At 42.3% G+C, this 10,279-nt stretch overlaps 1 pseudogene; it reads right to left on the bottom strand.

The window, feature by feature from the left end:
- Positions 1-1,777: 1,777 nt before the first annotated feature.
- On the bottom strand, positions 1,778-8,061 carry LOC123039877 (ABC transporter B family member 4-like; annotated as a pseudogene).
- Between the last annotated feature and the right edge of the window lie 2,218 nt (positions 8,062-10,279).

The raw sequence follows: 10,279 nt of genomic DNA, 5'->3' as shown, positions 1-10,279 counted from the left end.
TTTTACTTTGGTTTCCAAAACAATAATCCAAGTTTCCATTATGGTTTCATTTGTGCCTCTATCACGTTTTTAGCTCGTAATGAATGGATCTCAAAGAGGTACATCCAAAACGCCTACATGTAAGAAACTCTATAAACTATGATGAAACACCTTCAATTATACGTCGTACCTTTCATCTTAACCATGTGTCACATTGACATGAAATAAGTAAAAACATGATCAATTAGTTCCATTATTATTATTTTCCAAAACATGCCCAAGATTGGTCTTCTTTTGAAGATTTTAACACCATGAATAGTAATATCCAAACTGTTGGTTTTTACTGGTAAAAAGGGGGAAAGAAGAGATTTGACATGATGGTTAAAACAGGATAGTAACAACTTGTATCTCGATAGGACTGAATGTAGCCAGGAGTTGCCTTAGGTTAGTCTAATGATAAAAAATAAGCTTTAGAATCAAACTAGAAAAGCATGGGTAGATACATCGCGAAATTACTTGTTGACTCCAGACATACCCACTACTCACTTACTATGGAGCCTACGGGAAGACAAAATTAAGGTTGAGAGGGGCCAACCCCCCACTAAAAACTTTTAATTTCATTAGAATATATTCATGCCTGAAGGAAAAAAATCATATTATATGTATTTATACTACAAGTGTGCCAATCATATGGATTGCCTCCACTGGAAAATATATTGGGCCTGCCCCTAATGTCGCCGCCAAGCTAGTTGCCTCAGTTGTCAAAGAACGGGGAGGAAGGTAGATGGATGAAAGGAGAGAGAATGTATTGAACAAATGGGTTTATATGGCACATATCCCAAGCAATGAAAAGATGGATGATAGACTCAATTCAGTACAAAACATCTCCCTAGGAAAATCACATTCAATTCCCAATAAAACTTGAAAAAATATGGATCATTTTACTAAGTTCATCGTCTTTGAACCAATAGAACGCCACACATGTGTTGTAGGGAGCTCACGCCGATGCATGCATGTGGGCACTTTCGCTTGTCATTCGTGGAAAAAGCTTTTATAAAAGCATGCATTAACTAATGAGAGTTTCAGTCTATAATGTATGGTAGCCATAATACAATTTCCCAATATAATGAAAATGTAACAACAATAGTATAATTGTCCCATCCTATATATACCACACCAAATATGCACTCCATTCAAGTAATGAAGTTATACTTTATATAGAAAAGTATATTTTTGGCCCCTCAAGTTTACAAGAAGTCAACATCTAGCCCCTCATCTTTTTAGGTTGACATTTCGTCCTCGTGCTTATAACCGGAGACATTGGCCCCATACCGGAAATGTGGAAAAAACTGCTTGTGTGTCATTTGTTTAGATGAGGGAGAGAGAGGAAATAGAGGAAGGTCCTAAGGGCTTAGCCAAAGTACATATATTGACAAGATACCGAAGAAGCACCTTCCAGAACATATATAAGAAGAGAAACAAGAGTTGCAACATCTTCATACAATACATGACATGTACAACATTCTTAAAAGGCAATTTTCAAATGTATATACGTACAACAGGAAAATGCACTGCTTTTCACATCGACATGAGAAATGGATGTTTGAGATTTAGAAATGAATCAAAACGAGAAGAAAAATCTTTCGTTGTAAATGCATACAATCTTACTACATCACATATACTTATATTGGTAAGTACAACATACTATAGTTTACATCTCAAGCTCCTCTTAATTAAGGTCATCCCAAACAATAAATGTGCCATAAAAATTGGAACCGGTTGCAAGGATCCTAGGTTATTATGATGACGCCGACTGGAGTTCGACCAGTGAAGCATACACTCCATCTTTGAGTTTCATCAAGGACGCGTGACTTCCTTTCTCTACTATCACACCATCCTGGAGAACTTCAATGGTATCAACACATTTGATCGTCGATAGGCGGTGCGCCACAACAATCGTTGTCCTGCCAACCATAACATGATTTAAGGCAATATGCACTATCCGTTCAGATTCAACATCCAAGGCGCTAGTTGCCTCGTCGAGTAGTAGTATCTTAGGGTCTTTCGGTATGGCCCTTGCAATAGCCACCCGCTGCTTTTGGCCACCAGATAGTTGTATCCCTCTCTCTCCAACGGAGGTGTCATATCCACGAGGAAGGCTTGATATGAACTCATGCGCATTGGATGCCTTTGCTGCTGATATGAGCTCCTCCTCTTTGACTTCCCGTTTGTTACCATAGGCTATGTTGGCACGAATAGTGTCATTGAAGAGCACATGCTCTTGGCTCACCAGTCCGATTTGGTCCCTCAACCACTTGATGTTTAAGTTGTTGATTCCCACTCCATCCAATAAAGTGGTGCCTAAATCAGGATCATAGAATCTCTCCAATAGCGCAATTACCGTTAACTTCCCACTACCACTCTCTCCAACAAGTGCAATAGTCTATAGAAGACCATAAAGGAAGTAAATGACTAATTACATGCATGTATGTTGAAAATATAACAATGATGTGAATATATGAAGTGGGTAAATTAACCTTGCCAACCGGAATATGCAGGGTAAAGTCATTGAAGATGATAATATCTGGGCGAGTTGGGTACTTGAAGCTGACATGTCGGAAATCAATGTCTCCCTTGACCTCATCTAATGTAAAACCCTCATTGTTGCTTGAGTCAATTTTTGACTTTCGGTCCAGCAAAGCAAATACGGAGATAGCTGAAATCTTTGCTTTATTTGAATCGGAGACCATAGCACTTGTTTGAGATACTCCCATAGTTGCTAAAACTAGTGCAAAGAAAACCTGCAAAGTATGGCTTACTATGTGAAATGATGTTGTGAAAGTTATGACCGACGTTAAAGATGGAGGGATTATGAAAATAAAATAATGTGAAGAGAATCCTTAGCAAGAAACCGTCCTACTCTCTCCATCCCAAAATAAGTGTCTCAACTTTGTACTAGCTCTAGTACAAATTTGTACTAAGCTCAAGACACTTATTTTGGGACGTAGGGAGTACTAAAAATGCATTTGCATACCTCGAAGATGTCACCAAATTTTGATTTTCCTTGGCGCACAAATTGCCCTCCGACATAGAAACAAAGACCATATGTAAGGTACAACATCAAGTAAGAGAAACCAAATCCAATACCCCCAACTACTCCAGTTTTGAATCCTTGATTCATTGATTCTTCACATTTATAATCATATATTCTTGTAATTCTTTTCCGTGAACAAAAAGAAGCTATGGTCCTTATACTAATGACTGCATCTGTGGCCACTTGACTCGCATCTTCATGCATCATCTGGAGAATGAGCAATCGTTTGAGAATATGAAATAACAACTTTCTAGAGTAAGTGTTGATTCTTACTACGCATGATAGAGTAAAAAGAAATACTATACTTATTCAACTCCTCTGAATATTTTCTTAGTTATTTGTATTTTATCTTTCATCTTACTATGGTATAAAGGGAGTTTTTTTGTTGACTCTTCCACTTTCCTTTCGCCTTACGAAAAATCTTTAATAGAACATTTAAAGGCTAATTAATTGAACAACAAAGCTCCCCACATAACAAACTAAGTTCAATATGGATCATGGAATGGGTTAGAATATGAGAAGGTGTGTCTATGGAGCCAAGGGCGCATTGTAATGTTGTAAGTCAAGTCGAACACCATCATGACACTAGACAAGATGAAACTTGGATGTCCACAACAACATATGAGATATATGAAGCAGGCCGAGCCAATGTTCCTGACTTACAATAATTCATAGAAAGCAAGGGTAACAAGCTAGTTGTTCTATCTGAACGACATCAAGGTGACATGCTCTACTTTATTTAGCTAGAAAGGTACGTCTTATAAATAGCAAGACTCCACATTTTTGGAACATTGGCAACTAACATACTTGAAATTATTTTGACTAAATCATATGCGTAAAATTTCTCGTATGGCACTTCTACAATATTATTGCTTTCTTGGCTTTTCGTACAAATTATATATATTATAGTGCAAATAAGTGGTAGAATTGCATTTTGAAGACATTGCCTATGTGCAAAGAAACAACATACATGGAATTACAAGGTGTAACATTTAGTTTTAGGAAATCATTCTGAAAATGTAATATTACTTGAGGAACATCCCAATAGTTTCCTGTAACTGATTACCTTAGCATCTTGACTAAATCCACCTAAGAACTTCACATGGGCATAACTTTGTAGACCCACAAGTGGAATCACACATATGAGGATCAAAGAGAGCTTCCAATCAGCTATCATAGCAATGAAAACTCCTGTGACAAGTGTTGAGATAATCTGAACTATTAAGGACAAGTTATCTCCCACTAAACGTCGGACATTTAAAGCATCAATTGATAGTCTTGCACCAAGTGCTCCACTGTAAGATATAGAGTTGGAAATTATATTACCTGAAAGTATAATTCACACAACCTAGAGGGAGAAGAAATTAACCAAGAGAAAAGCTGCAACACACCTGGAATTTCTCGGATCATCAAACCAAGCAACTTCTTGGTGCACAATGCTTTGAAATGATAAAGCCCGGATGCGCTCGATAAGCTTTCCTCCAGCTATTCCAAATAAGAAGAACTCTTCTGGTATTGAGATTATCGATATGATGCCTATGACAACACATATCAGACCCCAAAAACTAGTATCCTTTTTTAGTTTATCCAGTGGCTCATAGAAAGCTTTAATGGCACTTGAAAGCATTAAACCAAACATTGGGAAAAGCACTCCGTGAACTGCTGCCGCTAAGGATCCCAACAGAAGAATAGGTACCTCTGGCTTGTTAAGAAGTGCTAGCCGTACCATGGGAGATTGGTTTGGGACCAAACCATCAAAATTGCACTCTTTCTGATTCTCCTTATGTGTATCATTTCCTACAGACGATTCAACTGTGCCAGGCAGTCTGGAGGGTAATGTAAAAGAGTGCCCGCTACTGCTTCCTAGAGAATCACTAATCGATCGCTTCATTGACAGGCTTGCGCTTTTAGACCGTTGAGTAGACAATCGACGATCTATTCTTTTCTCTTCATGGCTTTCTTGTAGTAGAATAAGTTGAGAGTATGCACCATCTAAGTTTAGTACTAATTCATCATGGGTACCTAAATAAAAGTAAATTTATATATGTAGGAAATTGATCAATTTAGTTGAAATATTCCAACATATGATTAATAAAAAGTGAGTGATGTGAATGTAATCCCGACCTTGCTCAACTATCTTTCCTTCTTGAATAACTGATATGCAATTAGCATTCCTAATGGTACTTAAACGGTGTGCAACCACAAGCGTACTTCTATCAACCATGATCCTATCCAGTGCCACCTGAACTATCCTCTCTGCTTCCACATCTAATGCACTAGTAGCCTCATCTAGCAAGAGTATTTTGGGGTTTTTAATGATTGCTCTAGCAATCGCAATCCTTTGCTTTTGTCCCCCAGAAAGTTGAGCACCACGTTGGCCAACCATTGTGTTATACCCCCGACACGAGATACAAATAAATATTAGCACTCAACTCAAATAGAAGAACTCAGAATTAAACAATTATTTTCACGCACATTGGGCAACTTACCAACAAAATTTGCCGCATTAGCAAGCTCGGCAGCTCTCTTAATCTCATCCATTGTTGCATCTTCTTTGCCATATGTTATGTTATCTTTAATTGAGGTCATAAAGAGCAAGGGCTCTTGGCTAACAAGACCAATTTTTGCTCTTACTGAATCAAGGTGTAAACTCTTGATATTGATCCCGTCAATCAAAATCTCACCAGCCTGCGGATCATAAAATCTCTCTACAAGACTAACCATGGTTGACTTGCCACTCCCACTCTCCCCAACTATAGCCATCATAGTGCCAGTACGCACATGTAGTGAGAATCCATCAAATGTTAGTTTCCCGGGCCTTGATGGGTAGCTAAAGTACACATCCTTCAACTCAACATCACCCCTCATTTCTTCTAGTTGTTTACCAATATTGTCATCAGGATCAATATCTGGTTTCCTCTTGATTATTCTGAACATTCTGTGTGCTGCTGATTGTCCTTCTGCAAAGGCAGTCATACACGGGGCTGCATTACCTAAAGATCTGCATCAAACAGTCAGTATTGTTCCACTAATGTGTTATAGGACAGATGAATTCTAGTTCAAGGTAAGAGACAGAACTCACGCTGCCCCGGTCATGATAGCTAACAGGACAGTGAGGACTTGTCCTCCAGTGTATCCTTTTGTAAGTACTAACTTCCCACCATACCATATGGCTAGGCCATAGCTAGAGAAGAGGGCAAAGAAAACAGAACCCATGCCAAAACCATTGGTAAGTCCTTCCTCAACAACATTCTCATATGATCTGTGTATTAGTTTATTGTATGCTTCTATGGCTTGCTTCTCCCCATTGAAAGAAACGACCTATTTTGCGGATATAGCCAGAAGGTAACTTAGTGAGCACACAAACAATTATGTATGCATACTAGCCATTGGATAAAACTTTAAGTTACTTTATGAACTGAACGTACTGTTTTTATGGCTCCAATTGTTTGTTCGACAACATTCCCCGCATTACTGTATGATGCTTGACTTCTGCTCGTGATTTTGGTCATCATTTTTGTGGCTATTCCTGCAGCAAGTACAACTGGAGGTATGCATGCCAACATGACAACACATAGAAGCCATCCTTTCATAAAACCGATAGTGAAACCACCAACAAAAGTAGCCACAAGTTGTTAGAACTTGCCAACCTGGAAATTTTCATGGTGCACATCTATGTCAGTTTAATACGAGTTAGAATATAGCGAATAGTGAATACAATTTGTCTTATGCGCTCTACATTTGACTTCGAGAAAGTCCTTACCTTTTCACCAATAGCATCTTGAACTAGCACAGTATCACCAGCCATTGTTGAAACTATTTTTCCGGTTGTCATTTGTATGTCAAAAAATGATATATCCTGTCTCAAAACAGATTTGAGGTAGAGAGATCGAATGCGCATCGCCTGCCTTTCACCGGTAATTGTCCAACATGACACCTCTGCACAAACAACGACGGTTATTGTACCTTGACATGACCAATGGTATATTTCTTGCTATAATTGAGTTTTTATAGGTTAGTTACATGAACCAAAAAAAACCATCCATCTTCCATTTGAAATGTAAACATTTTTATATTCAACAATTTTGCTATTCTCTTTGGACAAGAAATTTAGCTTCGAATTTTCGCCATATCGATAACTACTTGCAAATTTAAAACACTAGTATGTGCATTAACTGATTTTCAAACAAGGTCAAGATCTGGCTAGTATCTCAGCAGGTGGTTAAAATATGTATTTATGTTTTGTTTTCTGAATAGGAGGATATAAAACCCATAGGCTCTACATCGACCAAGGTGCAAACACAGATGAAGAGGTTGACAAAGTATGCTGATGCTCACGGAGAAAGGAGATGACCGCTGCTCCGATTCCCAAGTAGACAAAGTTCAGAACAGCCTGCATAAGCGAAATGACAACAAGGTGAAAAATGTCTCCCTGCGTTTACCGTCTTACAAGTTACAACCATGCAACATGTGCAAGTAAATAAATGGAACTATTATTTTATGCCGAGATGTGATGATGCGCGTGGTAAATAAATTCCTTCTGCTTGCTAGAAGTTCTTGTGATTGGTGGACCCGAAATACTAACATCTACTCGTACTGGGTAGCCAGGGTAAATTCAACATACAACAATCATCTTTAAACTGCAAAAGAATACTTGCTGAGGTAACCTGCAAGTCAAAAGAATACATGGAAATTCATGGACAGAATGTTGAATCGACAGTGGACTTGATTTCAGCCAGGCCCTGACGGTAAGTCAACCGAGGACTGGGGCGGCTCCGGCGCGCATACTTTACTTACTTTGTTGACGCGCTGGAGCACGTTGGCGTCGGTGGCGCCGCCGAAGGCGTCCACGACGTTCCGACCAGCATCAGCAGCAGGTCCTTGCCGTCGGCGTGCCGGAACAGCCCCGTGAAGGACACCTTCCCGACGCTCCCCTCCTCATCCTCCTCGCCAGCATCCCTCCCGTTGGCAGCCGCTGCTGCGTCCATTGCTACCTACTAGCTCCTAGCTTCAGCTATGTGTGTACCCAGCCTAACCCAACCCACCGCTCTGTCTGAAGCATAGCCTGGTTGACTCTCACAGTTCTTCTGGTACTCATCTGCAGGGTGGGTATTTATGGGACAGGCCGGTCAACTCTCGGAGCGGGAGGAGGCGGGGGCCGGAACGCTATACCGCTGCCGTACTCTGGTGGCTCTTGCCGGCGGTTACTGCAGAACCCGAAGACTTTTTTTGGATCAGCCCACGGTTCTATTTCGGGCCGGAGAAAACGAAGCCAGTACGGCAGGGCTTGCGCGCAGACCAGCATTTCTGCAAGCCAAAGTTTTGGTAATCCGGAGACTTTGAGCGGCCGCGTTTTGATAATCAGTATGCTAGCTACCCTGCTAAATCAGGGTATCGTGGATGATAACCTGGGGTCTTCGCCGTCTCGGTTTTGGCTCGCTAGCTGTTTTGGATCAGGGTGAACAGCATGCATGGCTCTTTCTCTCCCATCTCGGGCCCGCTCTCTCTTCTTCAAACAGGTTTTCGCCCTGCTTTATATTAATATAAATAAAGCAAAAACAGGTGAGCTGATACAAGGTGGTGAGGAAATCCTTCTACTAATAAGCAACTACTCCCTCCATCCCATAATGTAAGACGTTTTTTGACACTAGTGTAACGAGAACGCCACTCACTCATCGTCGAACATGAATACAGGAGTAGTCACACCTAACAATACAGGACTACCAAATAGGCATGAAACCGCGCCTCGATAGGAAACCACCGGATCCCGTAACCCCACCCACATCAAGTTGTCGTCGGGGAGGGCCGCATGCCATCTCACTCCTGGCCACGGAGCGCCGATGTTGCCAGCGGATAGTGAGGACTGAGGGTGGAGAAAGGGGAAAACATGCAAAGGACATGAGGCCACCGAAGCCATACCATGCCATAGTCGAAGAAGCTTCTTGCCAAGATCAGAGCATGCCCGGAGGTACTTGGGCTTCATGACGGCCCCCCCCCCCCAAGAGGGTAACGATGCAACGTGCCGCTGTCGTCGAGTCTGGAAGACAAACTAGGATTTTCACCCGAGGCCTTGACACACAGGGAGATGACCCACAACGGCGCACCGAGGGAAAGCGGTACCCATAGGCATTGCCAACCCCGGTGTCGGAGTAGGGAGCATTTTCTCAGAGTCTCACCTGTGCCATACGAGGTACCAGTGCCGCCGAGGCAACCCAACGGGACGACCACCGCCAGCAATTAGAGGCCTCTAGATCAAGACTAGGGAGCCGCCACTACTGAAGTACCGACAACACCAGAATCACCCGGAACGTCCCTTGCCATCCGCATGGCCAAGGTGAGAGCCACCACCTCCGTAACATGCTCGCCATAGAGCCAACCACCCAGCCTCACCATCTGGGACCCGCCACTCCGGCATCCAAGATCTCGCACGCACCTATCCCAGACTTAAACACGTCCTGCCACAAGCCCTCCACCCACCACAAACCCACGTCGCGACACCCCAACGGAGCACATACACGACAAACCACTTGTTCAGCCACCACCTAAGGAGCGCACCGCCTAGATCTGGCGCCTCTGGATCTAGGACACCGGGATGCATCAACACCAAAACTGCTGGAACCCACTAGACAAACAACCGTGAAGGGGCCACCATTGACGGCCCACCCGTGCTCTCGTATGTGGTGCATGGCTGTTTGGGAACACCGACCACCTGATGGCAATAGTGGCCAAGCTTGTAGAGCCATGCGACCAGGCATCACCAGTGGCAATGCAAACATCGCTTGGGGGGATGATGTCGAGACGAGTCTAGACCAATTCGACAACGACGGTAGGCGAGAGATCTATGAGAGAGAAATAGAGGTGGAGGCATGGCCGCGCGCCTGAGCACCCGCCCCCTCCAACCACCACGAGGATCTTGGTCGTGAAAGCCCCTACCGACAACAGTAAGGGATAAATGAGGTGGAGGGTTCTAGAGAATGATCAGCGGAGACGCTACTTCCTCAATATAGGAAGGCGGTGGGCCTCCATGTGCAGAGGTTTGTAACAAGCAACAATTTACCTCAAGTGGATAACTTTAAAGTTTATCAAACCAATAGGAGTCTTCCAAAAAGAACAATCCGTACCTACACACACAAATAAAGAACTTGCCTTGACCCCCAATGAAGCTAGATAGTAAGATTGCTAGCCTTGCTAGTTACAAGAACTAAC

Source organism: Triticum aestivum, chromosome 2B, assembly GCF_018294505.1.
Source record: "Triticum aestivum cultivar Chinese Spring chromosome 2B, IWGSC CS RefSeq v2.1, whole genome shotgun sequence".
Taxonomy (NCBI): Eukaryota; Viridiplantae; Streptophyta; class Magnoliopsida; order Poales; family Poaceae; genus Triticum; species Triticum aestivum.
Note: the sequence above shows the minus strand (reverse complement) of the source record. Positions and strands in the feature narration are given on the sequence as shown.